The sequence below is a fragment of the Lissotriton helveticus genome, chromosome 5_1 (assembly GCF_964261635.1).
Source record: "Lissotriton helveticus chromosome 5_1, aLisHel1.1, whole genome shotgun sequence".
NCBI lineage: Eukaryota > Metazoa > Chordata > Amphibia > Caudata > Salamandridae > Lissotriton > Lissotriton helveticus.
The window spans coordinates 87,987,075-88,004,052 of record NC_136065.1 but is presented as its reverse complement, the minus strand read 5'-3'; the positions used below and the strand labels follow the sequence as shown (position 1 = coordinate 88,004,052).

General features: G+C 52.9%; 1 pseudogene across 1 annotated transcript in view; it reads right to left on the bottom strand.

The window, feature by feature from the left end:
• LOC144754186 (E3 ubiquitin-protein ligase TRIM39-like) overlaps positions 1-14,399 on the bottom strand; it is a 188,911-nt pseudogene extending 174,512 nt beyond the window's left edge. The window contains exon 1 of the transcript XR_013594677.1: positions 13,986-14,399. The product of XR_013594677.1 is annotated as an E3 ubiquitin-protein ligase TRIM39-like (transcript). The remainder of the gene's footprint in view (positions 1-13,985) is intronic.
• Between the last annotated feature and the right edge of the window lie 2,579 nt (positions 14,400-16,978).

Genomic DNA, 16,978 nt, shown 5'->3' with positions numbered 1-16,978 from the left:
AGAAGGAGTTACTGGCCATAAAGCTATCGTTTGAGGAATGGCGCCATTACCTGTGGGGGCCTCGGCACCCCATTACGATTTACACCGATCATAAGAACTTGGAATTCTTTCGGTCTGCCAGGGCCCTGACACCAAGGCAGATGAGGTGGGTGTTGTTCTTCAACGAATACGATTTTACCATCACGTATATGCCAGCAGCTCAACAGGGGAAATCCGATGCCTTGTCCCGGATTCATGTAAGTCCAGTAGAGGGAAGGCAGGGTAGTGAGACCCAATTGATGATACCTCCTGAAAAGATCGTAGGATGTGCCTCCATGGACGAATTTTTGGTCAAGGTACAGGAGGAAGTGGAAAGGGTAGATCTGACTCCGTGGCTGTCTGATCCAGGGTTTACGTTACGAAATGGGTTGTTATACAAGGCAGACTAGTTGTTTGTGCCCCCTGAGTTGCGTACATTGGTTCTTACCTATTGTCATTCTTCGTCTCTGGTTGGGCATCCCAGGGTTAATAAGACCAAGGAGATGTGTCAGCGTTGGTTCTGGTGGCAGTCCTTAGCACATGATATGCAGGTGTTTGTGGCCTCTTGTCCAGTGTGTGCTGTAAGTAAGTCCTCGCACATGTCTCCGTCTGGGTTGTTGCATCCTTTGCCCTGGCATACTATCAGTATGGATTTTGTGACCGATTTACCACCAGATTCGGGGTTTACGACCATATTGGTAGTAGTGGATCTTTTCACTAAGACGGCACATTTCATCCCCTTACTCAAGTTGCCTACGTCTAGGGAATTGGCCGAAGTTTTCATTGCTCAAGTGTTAAGGCTGCATGGGGTGCCTTCTGCCGTTGTGTCGGATAGGGGGGCCCAGTTTGTGTCTAATTTCTGGTCTGCCTTATGCCTGTCTTTGCACATGGAAGTAAGGTTGTCATCTGCCTATCATCCGCAAAGTGACGGCAAACGGAACGTACAAATCAAACCATGGAATAGTACTTGCGATTTTTGTTGGCATCGTTGACGGGCAGTTGGGTACATGCCCTTCCCGTGGCTGAGTTCGCCTATAAAAACAGTATGCACTCAGGCTTAGGAATGTCACCGTTTTACTGTTCCATGGGGTTCCACCCTAAAACAATTCCCAATTCCCATTCAACCATCTGAGCGGGTGCCTGCTGTAGACACCCTCAGTAGGGAACTGGTTACAATCTGGAAGAAGGCTCAACTGCATTTGTTAGCCTTCAAGACGAGCATGAAGGTTCAGGTAGATAGGCATAGACGTCCAGCTCCTTCATATGCGATGGGTGACAGGGTTTGGCTCGCAACGAAGCATCTGAGAATGCCGGGGCTTAGGAAATTACAGCCACAATTAATGGGTCCATTTGTCATCCAGAAGGTGGTGAATCCTGTTGCTATGAGGCTGACTTTACCGGATGATTATGGTATCCATCCGGTGTTTCACACATCTTTGTTGAAGCTGTATGTCATCACTACTCAGGTTGTGCCTCCTCCTCCCCCTCTCTTGATTGATGATAATGTGGAGTATGAGGTCAATGCAGTTCTGGACTCTAGAAGAAGAGGGGGGCGGTTGTATTATCTTATAGACTGGAAGGGGTATGCCCCTGAGGATCGCTCCTGGGAGCCGGCAAGTCAGGTGAATGCCGCCAGGTTGGTGCGGTTGTTCCATCGTCAGCACCCTGGGAAGCCTAGGCCTGTGGGAAGGCTTTTGGGGGGGTACTGTTGGGATTCAGGGGCAGCGGGTGCCTTCTGTCTAGTTTCCCGTCCTCCGGTCTCTTTCTGTGTACCAAGTGCATGCATGAATTTATGGACGGTCCCTTGGGATTGCTTTAAAAGGGCCTGCCTCCAGGAAACCGGTGCTTGGTTTCTATGATGGTCCCTTGCCTTGGGATTTCCTGTTCCTGTGTTCCTCCCTTGTTCTTTCCTTAGAGAGGTCTACGGCTGTTGACCTCTGGAGGCTGGTTGCTTATATCCCTTTTTCCCTCTCCTTCACTTATCTGTTTGTTATCAATCAATCAATCAATCAATCATGCCATTTGTATAGCGCACTACTCACCCGGGAGGGTCTCAAGGCGCTTGGGGGGAGGGGTATGCTACTGCTCGAACAGCCAGGTTTTGAGTTGTTTCCTGAAGGCGAGATGGTCCTGGGTCAGCCGAAGGTGAATGGAGAGGGAGTTCCAAGTCTTGGCAGCCAGGTAAGAGAAGGATCTTCCTCTGGCGGTGGCTCTTTGGATGCGTGGTACGGCTGCAAGGGCGAGGCTGGTGGACCGTAGCTGGCGGGGGGGCGTGTAGAAGGTCAGGCGGTCGTTGAGGTACTTGGGGCCCAGGTCGTGGAGAGACTTGTGTGCGTGGGTGAGGAGCCGGAACGTGATCCTCTTGTGGACGGAGAGCCAGTGCAGGTTCCTCAGGTGGCTGGAGATGTGGCTGCGTCGGGGGACATCCAGGATGAGTCGGGCAGAGGCGTTCTGGATGCGCTGGAGTCTTTTCTGTAGCTTGGCTGTGGTTCCGGCGTAGAGGGCGTTTCCGTAGTCCAGTCGGCTGGTGACGAGTGCCTGGGTGACAGTCTTCCTGGTCTCGGTCGGGATCCAGCGGAAGATCTTGCGAAGCATACGCAGGGTGTTGAAGCACGATGAGGAGACGGCGTTGACTTGTCTGGTCATCGAGAGGGAGGGGTCCAGGATGAAGCCCAGGTTGCGTGCGTGGTCAGTTGGCTTGGGTGCGGTGCCCAGGGCTGGGGGCCACCAGGAGTCGTCCCAGGCGGAGGGCGAAGATCCCAGGATGAGGACTTCCGTCTTGTCCGGGTTCAGTTTCAGGCGGCTGTCCTTCATCCACTCGGCGACGTCTTTCATCCCTTCGTGTAGGCAGGTTCTGGCGGTGTCGGGGTCTCTGGTGAGGGAGAGGATCAGCTGGGTGTCGTCGGCGTAAGAGATGATGTTGAGGTTGTGCTGGCGTGCGATGGCTGCGAGAGGTTTCATGTAGATGTTGAAGAGGGTGGGGCTGAGTGAAGATCCTTGCGGGACGCCGCAGATGACTTCGGTGGCTTCAGAGCGAAACGGGGGGAGGCGGACTCTTTGTGTTCTTCCGGCGAGGAACGAGATGATCCACTCCAGTGCCTTCTCTTGGATAGCGATGTTGCTGAGGTGCTGGACTAGGGTGCGGTGGCAGACCGTGTCGAACGCAGCGGAGAGGTCCAGGAGGATGAGGGCCACTGTTTCCCCCTTGTCGAGCAGGGTCCGGATGTCGTCGGTGGCTGCGATGAGGGCGGTCTCGGTGCTGTGATTGGCTCTGAAGCCGGACTGCGAGGGGTCGAGGGATCCGTTCATCTCGATGAAGGCGGTCAGCTGTCTGTTGACGATCTTCTCGATGACTTTAGCAGGAAAAGGGAGGAGCGAGATGGGGCGGATGTTTTTGAGATCGGTGGGGTCCGCTGTAGGTTTCTTCAGGAGGGCGCTGATCTCTGCGTGCTTCCAGCTCTCCGGGAAGGTGGCGGTGTTGAAGGAGGCGTTGATGATGTTCCGGAGTTGGGGTGCGATGGTGGAGTCGGCCTTGTTGAAGACGTGGTGTGGGCAGGGGTCGGTCGGTGATCCGGAGTGGATGGTGTTCATCGTGCGGGCTGTGTCTTCGGTGGTCACCGTGGTCCAGGCGCGAAGGGTGGCGGTGGGGGGCATTGGTTCGACGGTTGGGTGCGTGGGTGGGGCGCCGAAGCTGTTGTGGATGTCGGCGATCTTGCGGTGGAAGAACGAGGCGAGGAAGTCGCAGAGGTCTTGTGACGGAGTGATGTCGTTGGTGCCGGTGCTGGGGTTGGAGAACTCCTTGACGATAGTGAAGAGCTCTTTGCTGTCGTGGACGTTGTTGTCCAGTCGTTCCTTCAGGGATTTCTTCTTGGTGGTGCGGATGAGCTGGTGGTGCTTGCGGGTAGCGTGTTTGAGGGCGGTCATGTTGTCGGTGGTCCGGTCGAGGAGCCAGGCTTTCTCAAGGGTGCGGCAGGTCTTCTTGGAGTCCTTGAGGTCGTCTGTGAACCAGGATGCCTTCTTGCTTCTGGGTCTGCTGGGAGGGTTCTTTAGTGGCGCGAGGTCGTCGGCGCACTGCCCCCATTCGCTCTTCTAGCATCAGTTGGGACTTTCTTTGTTTTTGGGAGACTCCAGCGAACACGCGGCTGCGTGTTCTGTTAATAGCTGGGTGTTTCTTTTACTTCCTGGGTTTTGTGTAAACCAACCGCCTTGTTGTGTATCTTTTGGGTGGTTTCACGAAGGGGCTGAACAACGGCCGTTTTTGTGCTACCTTCGTGTTTTTAGATTCAAGGTTTTTTTGGGTGTCTCCCTAGCCTTGTGGACACCTTTTTTTTCCCCCTTCCTGGCCCCTACCTTGCCCTTATCCTGTCTACGCCACCCCCCTTCTTGTTACTCTCAATATCATTCCAAGGGGGTGTGGCTGGTCTGGGTTACGGAGCGGAGCTTTGATATAGGAAGAAGTTTTTCCCCTGTCTTTGTTAAAGCTACTCCTGAGCAGTGACCAGGGTAAGCGGGGAAGTTGGTGGATTCGTGTGCGTACTTGGTACACAGTAGGTGGGTTCGGGTTGAGTAATCTTGTTCCCCTTTTTGTCTTTAAGGTCCCGGCTGGGGTTGAGAGGTCTGCTGCTGGGGAGTCTGAAGAGACACGCCGTGTTGCCCAAGACCTCGACTTTCCCTGTTTTGTTTACCCACCCTCTCCCTGTGTCGTGGTTTCCCAACACCTGGAGTTATACTTGAGGGTGTTGGGGAGCTACGGTGGGGGTAGGGGATTGGGACATTCTTCACTCCTGCTGTGTTGGGCGAGTCGGCAGGCGGGACACACTAGACCCCAGGACCGAGGAAGGACCTCTACTAAAGAGAACGCTGAAGACCAGAGACGGGAATGATGGCTGCCTCCCTTCTACAGGCGCCACTAGACCCCAGGACCAAGGAAGGACCTCTCCTGAAGAGAACGCTGAAGGCCCTTCTACAGGAGCCGCTAGACTCCCAGGACAGAGGAAGGAACTCTACTGAAGAGAACACTGAAGACCAGAGACGGGAATGATGGCCATCTCCCTTCTACTGGAGGCGCTAGACCCCAGGACCGAGGAAGGACCTCTACTGAAGAGAACGCTGAAGACCAGAGACGGGAATGATGGCTGCCTCCCTTCTACAGGAGGCGCTAGACCCCAGGACCAAGGTAGGACCTCTACTGAAGAGAACAATGAAGACCAGAAACAGGAATGATGGCTGCCTCCCTTCTACAGGAGGCGCTGGACCCCCAGGACCGAAGAAGGACCACTACTGAAAGGAACGCTGAAGGCCAGAGATGGGAATGATGGCGTCTCTCTTCTACAGGAGGCGCTAGACTCCCAGGACTGAGGAAGGACCTCTACCGAAGACAACGATGAAGACCAGAGACAGGAATGATGGCCGTCTCTCTTCTACAAGAGGCGCTGGAGCCCCCAGGACCGAGGATGAACCTCTACTGAAGAGAACGCTGAAGACCAGAGACGGGAATGATGGCTGTCTCCCTTCTACAGGAGCCGCTGTACCCCCAGGCCCGAGGAAGGAACTCTACTGAAGAGAACGCTGAAGACGAGAGATGGGAATGATGGCCATCACCCTTCTACTGGAGGCGCTAGACCCCAGGACCGAGGAAGGACCTCTACTGAAGAGAACGCTGAAGACCAGAGACGGGAATGATGGCCGTCTCCCTTCTACAGGAGGTGCTGGACTCCCAGGACCGAGGAAGGAACTCTACTGAAGAGAACGCTGAAGACCAGAGACGGGAATGATGTCCGTCTCCCTTCTACAGGAGGGACCCCCAGGACCGAGGAAGGACCTCTACTGAAGAGAACGTTGAAGACCAGAGACGGGAATGATGGCCATCTCCCTTCTACTGGAGGCGCTAGACCCCAGGACCGAGGAACGACCTCTACTGAAGAGAACGCTAAAGACCAGAGATGGGAATGATGGCCGTCTACCTTCTACAGGAGGTGCTGGACCCCAGGACCGAGGAAGGAACTCTACTGAAGAGAACGCTGAAGCCCAGAGACGGGAATGATGTCCGTCTCCCTTCTACAGGAGGCGCTGGATCCCCAGGACCGAGGAAGGACCTCTACTGAAGAGAACGCTGAAGACCAGAGACGGGAATGATGGCTGTGTCCCTTCTACAGGAGGCGCTAGAACCCCAGGACCGAGGAAGGACCACTACTAAAGGGAACGCTGAAGACCAGAGACTGGAATGAGGACCGCCTCCCTTCTACAGGAGGCACTAGACCCCAGGACCGAGGAAGGACCTCTACTGAAGAGAACGCTGAAGACCAAAGGCAGGAATGATGGCCGTCTCCCTCTACAGGAGGCGCTAGACTCCAAGTACTGAGGAAGGACCTCTACTGAAGAGAACGCTGAAGACCAGAGACGGGAATGATGGCCATCTCCCTTCTACAGGAGGCGCTAGACCCCCAGGACCAAGGAAGGACCTCTACTGAAGAGAACGCGGAAGGCCAGAGACGGGAATGATGGCGTCTCCCTTCTACAGGAGGAGCTAGACTCCCAGGACTGAGGACGGACCTCTACTAAAGAGAACGACGAAGACCAGAGACAGGAATGTTGGCCGTCTCCCTTTTACAAGAGGCGCTGGAGCCCCCAGGACCGAGGAAGGACCTCTACTGAAGAGAACGCTGAAGACCAGAGACGGGAATGATGGCCTTCTCCCTTCTATAGGAGGGACCCCCAGGACCGAGGAAGGACCTCTACTGAAAAGAACGCTGAAGACCAGAGACGGGAATGATGGTCATCTCCCTTCTACAGGAGGCGCTAGACCCCCAGGACCAAGGAAGGACCTCTACTGAAGAGAACGCGGAAGACCAGAGACGTGAATGATGGCCGTCTCCCTTCTACAGGAGGCGCTAGACCCCAGGACCGAGGAAGGAACTCAACTGAAGAGAAAGCTGAAGACCAGAGGCAGGAATGGTGGCCGTCTCCCTTCTACAGGAGGCACTGGATCCCCAGGACCGAGGAAGGACCTCTACGGAAGAAAATGCTGAAGACCAGAGACGGGAATGATGGCCTTCTCCCTTCTACAGGAGGCGCTAGACCCCAGGGCCGAGGAAGGACCTCTACTGAAGAGAACGCTGAAGACCAGAGACGGGAATGATGGCCGCCTCCCTTCAACAGAAGGCGCAAGACCCCAGGACCGAGGTAGGACCTCTACTGAAGAGAACGATGAAGACCAGAGACGGGAATGATGGCCGTCTCCCTTCTACAGGAGGCGCTGAACCCCCAGGACCGAGGAAGGACCTCTACTGAAGGGAACTCTGAAGACCAGAGACAGGAATGATGGAGGTCTCCCTTCTACAGGAGGCGCTGGACCCCCAGGACTGAGGAAGAACCTCTGTTGCTGCTGAGGCAGGACCCAGGAGGTGGACTGCCTGGGGGGGGGGGGTGGTTGGAGGAGGGAGGCAGGGGCCGGGCTTGTCCTGATCACCCAGAGCCAAGTTCAGTGCTCAGCACCTTGAGGTTAGGAGGACGAAGACTCTGAGCTTCCCAAGAGCAGGAGCCTGTGATCGCAGCCCGGCCCGACGGTCATTCATCCTGTGAGGGGTCCTCAACGCCAGCAAGCTTCAAGCAGCCTGAGGTACAGGAGATCTTCACCCTGTGCCCAATGATGATGTAAATCTAGTGCCTGGACCGTGCACGTCCCTTTGTGTCTGATGAACCCTGCACTGCTGCGGAGTCATCTGCACCAATGCCCTGGCGAGCCTGTGCGCTTCACAATGGATTGCTGCAGCTCTTTTTATGCACCTTCTGCAGCGTCTGATGACCATCCGCGCCTGCTTGCTATACATTTCTTTATTGCACCTCTTCTGCTGTGTTTGAAGACCATGTGACCACATATGTCACACCCTGCATTAATGCACCTTTCCTGCTTTGTCAGATGGCCATGTGTGCCCATGTGCTACACCCTGCATAGCGTATTCTGCCACCGACGACTGCGTGAGCCCATGCACGACACACTGCACCGCCACACTGAATCCTTTCAGTTCAGTAATTCTTTATTCGATGAATAAAAAGCATCATAAAAGTACACATATATACAAAGTTTAAAATAGAATTAAATTACATCTGAACCACGTCTTGAATTACATATAAAAATCTAGATCAAAAGTATGTTCTTAAGTGGTCCAGTGGTTAGCCCTCTCCTCTTGTATTTCTTAACCTCACAGCAACCTTGATGAAATTCATAATACAACAGAGTGTCCATGGGTCATTGGCTCTTTGCAAAAAAAGTAAGGCGGTTTTGGCATGACACAACTTCTCCTTTTTTTTAAATCTCCACCAAAAATTTACACCTAGGATACTTATAAAAGGGGCACAAAATTACAAAATGAAGGGTGTCCTGCGGAGACCGATTGTCGCAGCCGCAGGCACCCTTCTGCTCAATTGTCAATGTAAAACCTGGCGGGTCAGCCAGTATATGTGGTAATAAATTGAGCCTAAAATGAGTCATTAAAAACCTATCCTGTGCGTTATGCATCAAATACAGATATGGCTCCATGCCCTCGTTATTCTTTATAAAACTGTGGGCACCTACTGAGTGTTTGGTCATCTCCCCTTCTGCTCTACGTGTGGAAAACTGATCAGACAACAATCTTTTGATTTTCAATTTATCAGGATGTGAGATTGTACTGGGGTTAATAAAGAGATCCTTCCGATCTATACCCTCCAAAGTAACCTTGACATACTTTAACCATGGAATTTGTAACCCTTTGTCCCTGTGCAGACAGTCTCTCAAAATGTGTCTACTTAAGTCTGCCTCACGGTTTACCCAGATTTTTAACCATGCCATAATGGGTCTAAGCTTGACCTGGTTCTCAATGAAAGGTCTCCCCAGTTCACTATGCACAATTGCAGCTGGGATACTCTGGGGGAATTTTAAAATCCTTCGCATATATTTATTTTCCTCCAGTTGCAATTGCTCAACGTTAATGTTACCCCACACTTCTGATCCGTACGTAACTTTCGAGCAGCCTATCGAACTATAAAGGTTCATGACCTATACCGGGGACCAGCGACCCAACCTTCAGCCAAAATTTGCTATGGTGCCATTTGAGGATATTAGTTTTGTGCAGCGCTCCTCCACTAAGGATCTAAATTTTAGTGCTCCGTCAAATAGCAACCCCAGGTAAGAGAAAGACTGCACCTTTTCTAGTGTGTGGTTCCCTATTTTATAGGAGAACTTCCTACAAGGTTGGGTTCCAGCCAACATCACGAAGGACTTACTCAAATTCACCAACAGGTCCAAGGTGTACATGAATTTAACAAAACCATCAATTAAGCATTGCAGGCCCCTAGGGGTACGGGCAAGCAGGACCGCGTCATCCGCGTATAAAAGCACCGGTATGTGGCGCATTCCTACAATCGGGCAATCTGTATTTAAAGCGATCAAGGCCTGCTCTAGGTTGTTGATATAAAGCGAGAATAAGAAGGGGGCAAGGATGCAACCCTGTCTCACTCCGCTAGTACAAGGGAATGATTCTGTGTTCCCCCCCTTCGTGTTATACCGGACTTTGGCTGTAGTGTCCCGATGCAACTCTCTGAGGATGTTGATCAGACCTGGGTCAATTCCCATATCCCTAATCAAGCCCCATAGCTTTTTCCTATTAACATGGTCAAAAGCAGCTGCTAGGTCCATGAACCCCAAATAGATAGCTTCATTGCTGGCTTTAGTGTATTTTGCAACCAGCAACTAGAGATTAAGGCATTGGTCACTTGTAGACCTCCCTGTTCTAAAGCCATACTGGATATCCGTAATTATGTGGTGATCTTCTCTCCATTCCATGAGCCGCTGCAAGATTACCCGACCCAAGATTTTGGCTGAGACATCAATAAGGGAGATTGGTCTATAGCATTGGGGATTATCCCTATTGCCCTTCTTGAAGATGGGAACAATGACTGCGGTAGACCAGGAACGGGGTAGACCATACTTGACGGCCGCATTTAACACTCTTGTAAGAATAGGGGACCAAAAGTCTATATTACTCAGGTACAGGTCGGGTGGTGAGCCATCAGGGCCTGGGCCTTTATTACGCGTGAGGCCCTGGATCCCCTCTGTTATTTCTACTAGAGAAAACTCAATAACTGGGCCCTGTTGGTCAACCCACCCCCTCTCCAGATCTATATCCTGGTTGTGATTGTACAATCCCTCAAAATGTGATACCCACTGTTCTGGTAAGATGTTTGTCCCAATCCCAGGGGCATTACTATCCTGAAAACATGGATTATTAACAATCCTCCAAAATTAAGTCATGTCCCTTCTTTCTCCAGCCTCCCTTAGGTCTGCCCTTGCTTCAGTTTGAAGAGTGATCTTTCTTTGATTCAGCGCATTTTCATATGTCCGTCTGCACTAGACTATTCTTAAATTATCCCTGGGGTTAGATTTTAAACTAGATTTTAATTCTCTAAGGGCTCGCGAGCATTTACTATCAAACCATCTCGGCTGCATACTTTTTCTTATGGGGGCTTTTGTCTTCAGTAGACTCCGATCAGCACCGAAGACACCGTCCGCACGATGAACTCAATCCACTCCGGATCTCCGACCGACCCCTGCCCTCACCACGTCTTCAACAAGGCCGACGCTGTCATCACACCCCACCTGCGGGACATCATCAACACCTCCTTCGACACCGCCACCTTCCCGGAGAGCTGGAAGCACGCCGAACTCAGCGCCCTACTCAAGAAGCCATCGGTCGACCCGACCGACCTCAGGAACTACCGCCCCATCTCGCTGCTCCCGTTTCCAGCAAAAGTCATCGAGAAGACCGTCAACAAGCAACTGGCCGCCTTCCTCGAAACGAACGGATCCCTCGACCCCTCGCAGTCTGGCTTCCGAGCCAACCACAGCACCGAGACCGCCCTGATCGCAGCCACCGATGACATCCGAGCGCTACTCGACAACGGAGAAACAGCGGCCCTCATCCTCCTCGACCTCTCCGCGGCCTTCGACACTGTCTGCCACCGCACCCTAGTGCAGCGCCTCAGCAACGTCGGAGTCCAGGAGAAGGCACTGGAGTGGATCATCTCCTTCCTCGCCGGAAGGACACAGAGAGTCCGTCTCCCTCCGTTCAGATCTGAAGCCACCGAAGTCATCTGCGGCGTCCCTCAAGGCTCCTCGCTCAGTCCAACCCTCTTCAACGTCTACATGAGCCCCCTCGCAGACATCGCACGCCAGCACAACCTCAACATCATCTCCTACGCCGACGACACCCAGCTGATCCTCTCCCTCACCAACGACCCCGCCACCGCCAGAGCCAACCTTCACGAAGGGATGAAAGAGGTAGCCGAATGGATGAAGAACTGCCGCCTGAAACTGAACTCAGACAAGACGGAAGTCCTCATCCTGGGATCCTCACCCGCCGCGTGGGATGACTCCCGGTGGCCCCCCGCCCTAGGCAGCGCACCCAAACCAACAGACCACGCACGCAACCTGGGCATCATCCTGGACTCCTCCCTCTCCATGACCAGTCAAGTCAACGCCGTCTCCTCGTCATGCTTCAACATACTGCGCATGCTACGTAAGATCTTCCGGTGGATCCCCACCGAGACCAGGAAGACGGTCACCCAGGCCCTCGTCACCAGCCGTCTGGACTACGGCAACTCCCTCTACGCCGGAACCACCGTCAAACTCCAAAAGAGACTCCAGCGGATCCAGAACGCCTCAGCGCGACTCATCCTGGACATCCCCCGTCGCAGCCACATCTCCGGACACCTGAGAGACCTGCACTGGCTCCCGGTCAGCAAGAGAATCACCTTCCGTCTCCTCACCCACGCACACAAAGCCCTACACAACCAAGGCCCAGGATACCTCAACAGCCGCCTCAACTTCTACGCTCCCAAACGCCAGCTTCGATCGACCAGCCACGCCCTCGCCGCCGTCCCCTGCATCCGAAGAGCCACCACAGGGGGACGGTCCTTCTCCTACCTCGCCGCCAAGACATGGAACTCCCTCCCCACCCACCTCCGCCTGACCCAGGACCACCTCACCTTCAGGAAGCTACTCAAGACCTGGCTGTTCGAGCAGTAGCGGACCCCCCCAGCGCCTTGAGACCCTCTGGGTGAGTAGCGCGCTATACAAATGCAATGATTGATTGATTGATTGAGTAGACCATCTACCAGGATAGTCACTGACCTAAACGCCCTGACCAGGTTGCTCCCCTCTATCATGGGATCTAGGCATTCATCAATCTGTACTTTCCCTTTTACCATTAATTATTTATAGAATGCCTCACTGTCAATTTTCGACCATCTAAGCCGCCTTCCCTGATCAGTTACCCTCAACTCACTATCCACCTGTGAGCATATCTTGGGTCGGCCCGCTGTATAAGTTTTAAGGTTAGGGGGTTATGGTCGCTAAATGCGCTCCAGTCGATCCCCACTATACTAATCCAATTTTTTGCCTGCCTGGACGCCAAAATATAATCTATGTAAGAGGAGCATCCTCTCCCTTTGAAAGTATGAATAAGGGACCCATCTTCCTCCAGGCTAACCAAATCAATAGTGTGTTCCAAATCATGGGTCTTTAAAAGATTACTAAGGGCTGTTCCCTCTGGGGAATGCTCAATGTGTGGGCCCTTCTCAATGGGACATCGGGACCAATCTGCGATCAAGGGGAACAAGGTTGGACACAAATGACAGTTAAAATCACCCATTATTAGTATAGTGGTTTCTAAAGCCCCTTTTCTGTGGGCTAGCTCCTGATGAAGTCTATAGTCTAATTCCTGTAATGTAGGATTATTTCCTTTTGTGGTCCCTACATTATATAAGTTAAACACGGTCAACCTTAGCCCAGAACTGATGAACCCTAACGCCTGGATGGTGTGTGATGACAAAGATGGACTGGTCCATACTCCTTCCAGGTTTAGGTCAACATATAATGATAAACCTCCAATCGCTCTTCCTAATCTGGCTTTTTGAGCGGGCACAAAAAAATATTTGTACCCTGCCATATGGAGGGGGTTACTGTCAACTGCCCAGGTCTCTTGTAGGCTAATTATCTGAATCCTTTCATTACAGCTTGAGATCTCAAAACACACACACACGCCTCTGATCTTCTGCAGCCCCCTCTGTAGCTCAAAGTGTATACGGCCTGTGATCTCGACGCTCTGACAGACACACTGTGTGCTCTTTTGCAGCTTCCTATATAGGTCTCTCCACCCACATTCATTCCTTGTGCTTTTGGGCAGCCTTCTGTGGGGGATCCACAGGGTTCATTGTGATCTCTGAATACCCACAGACATACCTTGTGCTCTTCTGCAGCCTCTTCTATGGGGCTCATAGTGCACAACCTCTGATCCCTGAAGCCGACAAATGTATTTTGTAATCCTCAGGGAGACTCCCAGAGTGTCTGTACTTGTGACTCCTCATTACCTACACACATACTGTGTGATCTTGGCTATCACCATCTATGGTGCCCACAAGTTGAATGTTGATCCCTTAACACTGCAAAACATACTTTGCCTTTTCCTAAAATCTTAACGAGTGAATTCAGTTGTGATCCCCGAACACCCAGACACATACCTTGTGCTCCTCTGCAGCTTCTTCATCTGTGGAACTTACACTGTCTTCACTTGTGAATCGTGAACACCCAGATACACTCCTTGCACAGACTTCTCTTTGGGGCCCAAGGGTGCCCTTTGAATCCCTTAACACTCACACACATACCCTGTTCTCTTCAGCAGCCTCCTCAATGGCATAACACAGGCAGGGTGTCCAGATGACTCCATGCAACCGGGACACACATTTTTCCATTTCAGGGCTTTTGATTTAACATATCAGTGCATTCTGGGAGTTGTAGTCTTGGTTAATTTTGCTTGACGACATTACTTCAACACACCAGATGAAAATGATATGTAAAAAGCAAAATCCAGGAATGGAAAAGTAGTGGCACACTAAATGACTTTGTGATCCCTGAACATCCACACACGTACCTTGTGCTCCTCTGCAGCCTCCTCTATAGGACTTGCTGAGTGAGTTTTATGCTCCTTGGACTCCCGGCAGACCCAGCATATCATCGTCTGATCCTCGGCACAGAACAGCCTCAGCTTCTCATCATGTTTCTCACACAGATTCTCCTCCGGGGGCTTCACGGGGGGCAGATGAAGCTGTTTTAACATTTCAGCCACGTTCCCCAGTTGCCTGTTGGGTCGGAGTTTTTTCCTACGAGATATTTGCCTGCACTGTGGACAGGGGAAGTTTTCATCTCTTCCCTCCCAGCTCTGGGTGATGCAGGAGCGGCAGAAATTGTGTCCACACTCTATCATCACCGGATCAGAAAAATATTCCAAACAGATGGAACAAGTGGCCTCTTCCTGGAGGTTCCCGAGCTGAGCTGCTGCCGCCATGATGCAAAAATGCAGGAAGTGAAGGTAAGTTTCAGTTTCTCTCTGTGTGCAGTGGGTGTGCCTGTGCGTCTGTCCCTCTGTGTGCAGTGGGTGTGTCTGTGCGTCTGTCCCTCTCTGTGTGCAGTGGGTGTGTCTGTGCGTCTGTCCCTCTGTGTGCAGTGGGTGTGTCTGTGCGTCTGTCCCTCTGTGTGTGCAGTGGGTGTGTCTGTGCGTCTGCCCCTCTCTGTGTGCAGTGGGTGTGTCTGTGCGTCTGTCCCTCTCTGGCTGCGCCGGGACTTCCGTGATCGAGTTACACTCCGAGCAGGAGGGGGCGGGGCTGACTCTTCTGATCCTGGGCTTCACCTCCAGGATTGGCCCCTTGATACCCGACATAGCTGCCAAGTTTTCAGATTGCTTCTTCGTTTAATATTTTCTGGTTTTCAGTGAACTTGTGAGAGACATTCGACTTCCAAATGTGTGACCTTTGAATGACACTTTCTCACGAATAGAATCGAGGCATTAAGTACGTGCAAGTAAAGAGTGAAAGCGTTGCACGTTTGAGACACCCCCCGCCTTCACAAGCATTGGAAGCCCCGCATAGGACGGGGGATAGTAAATGTGCAGCAGCTGAATGTATGACGCTGCACGTGACATCTGCGGGATGTAAACATTCTGCTCTTTCCAATCAGGGGTGACGTTTTCTGTGTTCAGTGTCCAGTTTCTCTGCACATAAATCACAGGTGTGAAAAGATTCAAAAGAAAGGGTCTGGAAACTGCCATCCTTTCTGTGCTCCAGAGAGGAGTGTGAGTAGCGGCCCCTTCAGCAGCAGAGCCCCCAGCAGACAGGAAATGCTGACGTCAACGAGGGGAGGTCGAGTTTTGTTGTTGGCGATCACTTCAATCAATCTATCAATCAGCGTACTTGTAAAGCGCACTGCATACCCGTGAGGGTCTTATGGTGCTGCGGGGGGGGGGGGGGGGGGGTGCTGCTACTGCTCGAAGAGTCAGGTCATGAGGAGTCTTCTGAAGGTGAGCTGGTCTTGGGTCTGTCGCAGGTGGGTAGGAAGGGTGTTCCAGGTCTTGGCGGCGAGGAAGTAGAAGGATCTGCCGCCGGAGGTTGTTCGTTAGATGCGGGGGACAGCGGCGAGGGCGAGGCTGGCGGAGCGGAGCTGGCGGGTGGGGGTGTAGAAGCTGAGTCTGCTGTTCAGTTAGGCTGGTCCGGCGCTGTGGAGTGCTTTGTTTGCGTGGGTGAGGAGCTTAAAGGTGATCCTCTAGTCGACAGGGAGCCAGTGTAGGTGTCTCAGGTGGGGGGTGATGTTGCTGCGACGAGGGATGTTGAGGATCAGTCGGGCGGAGGCGTTTTGGATGCGTTGTAGTCATCGTAGGTGTTTGGCAGGGATTCCTGCGTAGAGTGCGTTGCCATAGTCCAGTCTGCTGCTGACGAGGGCTTGGGTCACCGTTCTTCTTGTTTCAGTCGGGATCCATTTGTAGATCCTGCGGAGCATGCGGAGGGTGTTGTAGCAGGCTGAGGAGATGGCGTTGACCTGCTTCGACATGGAGAGGGAGGAGTCGAGAAGGAATCCTAAGTAGCGTGATTGGTCCGTGGGTGTCGGTGCTGTTCCCATTGTGGTCGGCCACCAGGAATCATCCCAGGCAGAGGGGGTGGGGCCGAGGATGAGGACCTCTGTCTTGTCCGAGTTCATTTTCAGACGGCTGCTCCTCATCCACTCGGCAACGGCCTTCATTCCCTCTTGGAGGTTGGTTTTCGCGGTGTGCGGGTCCTTGGTGAGGGAGAGGATGAGCTGAGTGTCATCGGCATAGGAGATGATGTTGAGGTCGTGCTGGTGGGCCACTTGTGCGAGGGGGGCCATGTAGACGTTGAACAGGGTCGGGCTGAGGGATGAGCCCTGGGGTACACCGCAGATGATGTCAGTGGCTTCAGATTGGAAGGGTGGGAGGCGGACTCTCTGGGTTCTGTCGGAGAGGAAGGACGTGGTCCAGTCCAGGGTCTTTTCTCGTATTCCGGCTTCTTGGAGGCGTGTCTTTAGTGTGTGAAGCAGACCACGTCGAAGGCGGCTGACAGGTCCAGGAGGATGAGGGCTGATGTCCCGCTGTTGTTAAGTTGGCGCCTGATGTCGTCTGAAGCGGCGAGGAAGGCTGTCTCGGTGCTATAGTTTTGTCTGATTCCGGACTGGGATGGGTCTAAGATGTTGTTGTCCTCGAGGTGGCGGGTCAGTTGCATGTTGGCGATTTTCTCGATGACCTTCGCCGGGAAGGGGAGCATGGAGATGGGCCAGAAGTTCTTGAGGTCCTTGGGGTCCGCCTTGGGTTTCTTGAGGAGGGCGTTGATTTCGGCTTGCTTCCAGCTTTCCGGGAATGTCGCTGTTTCGACGGAGATGTTGATGACCTTCCGTAGTTGGGGTGCGATGGTGGCGTCTGCTTTGTTGAATACGTGGTGTGGGCAGCGGTCCGATGGTGATCCTGAGTGGATGGAGTTCATGGCCGTGCGCGTCTCGTCGTCATTGACGTTGGACCAAAAGGTCAGGTGGTTGGTGCTGGTGGTGTTCGAGGGGGTGTTGGAGTCTGGCGTAGACGGGGCG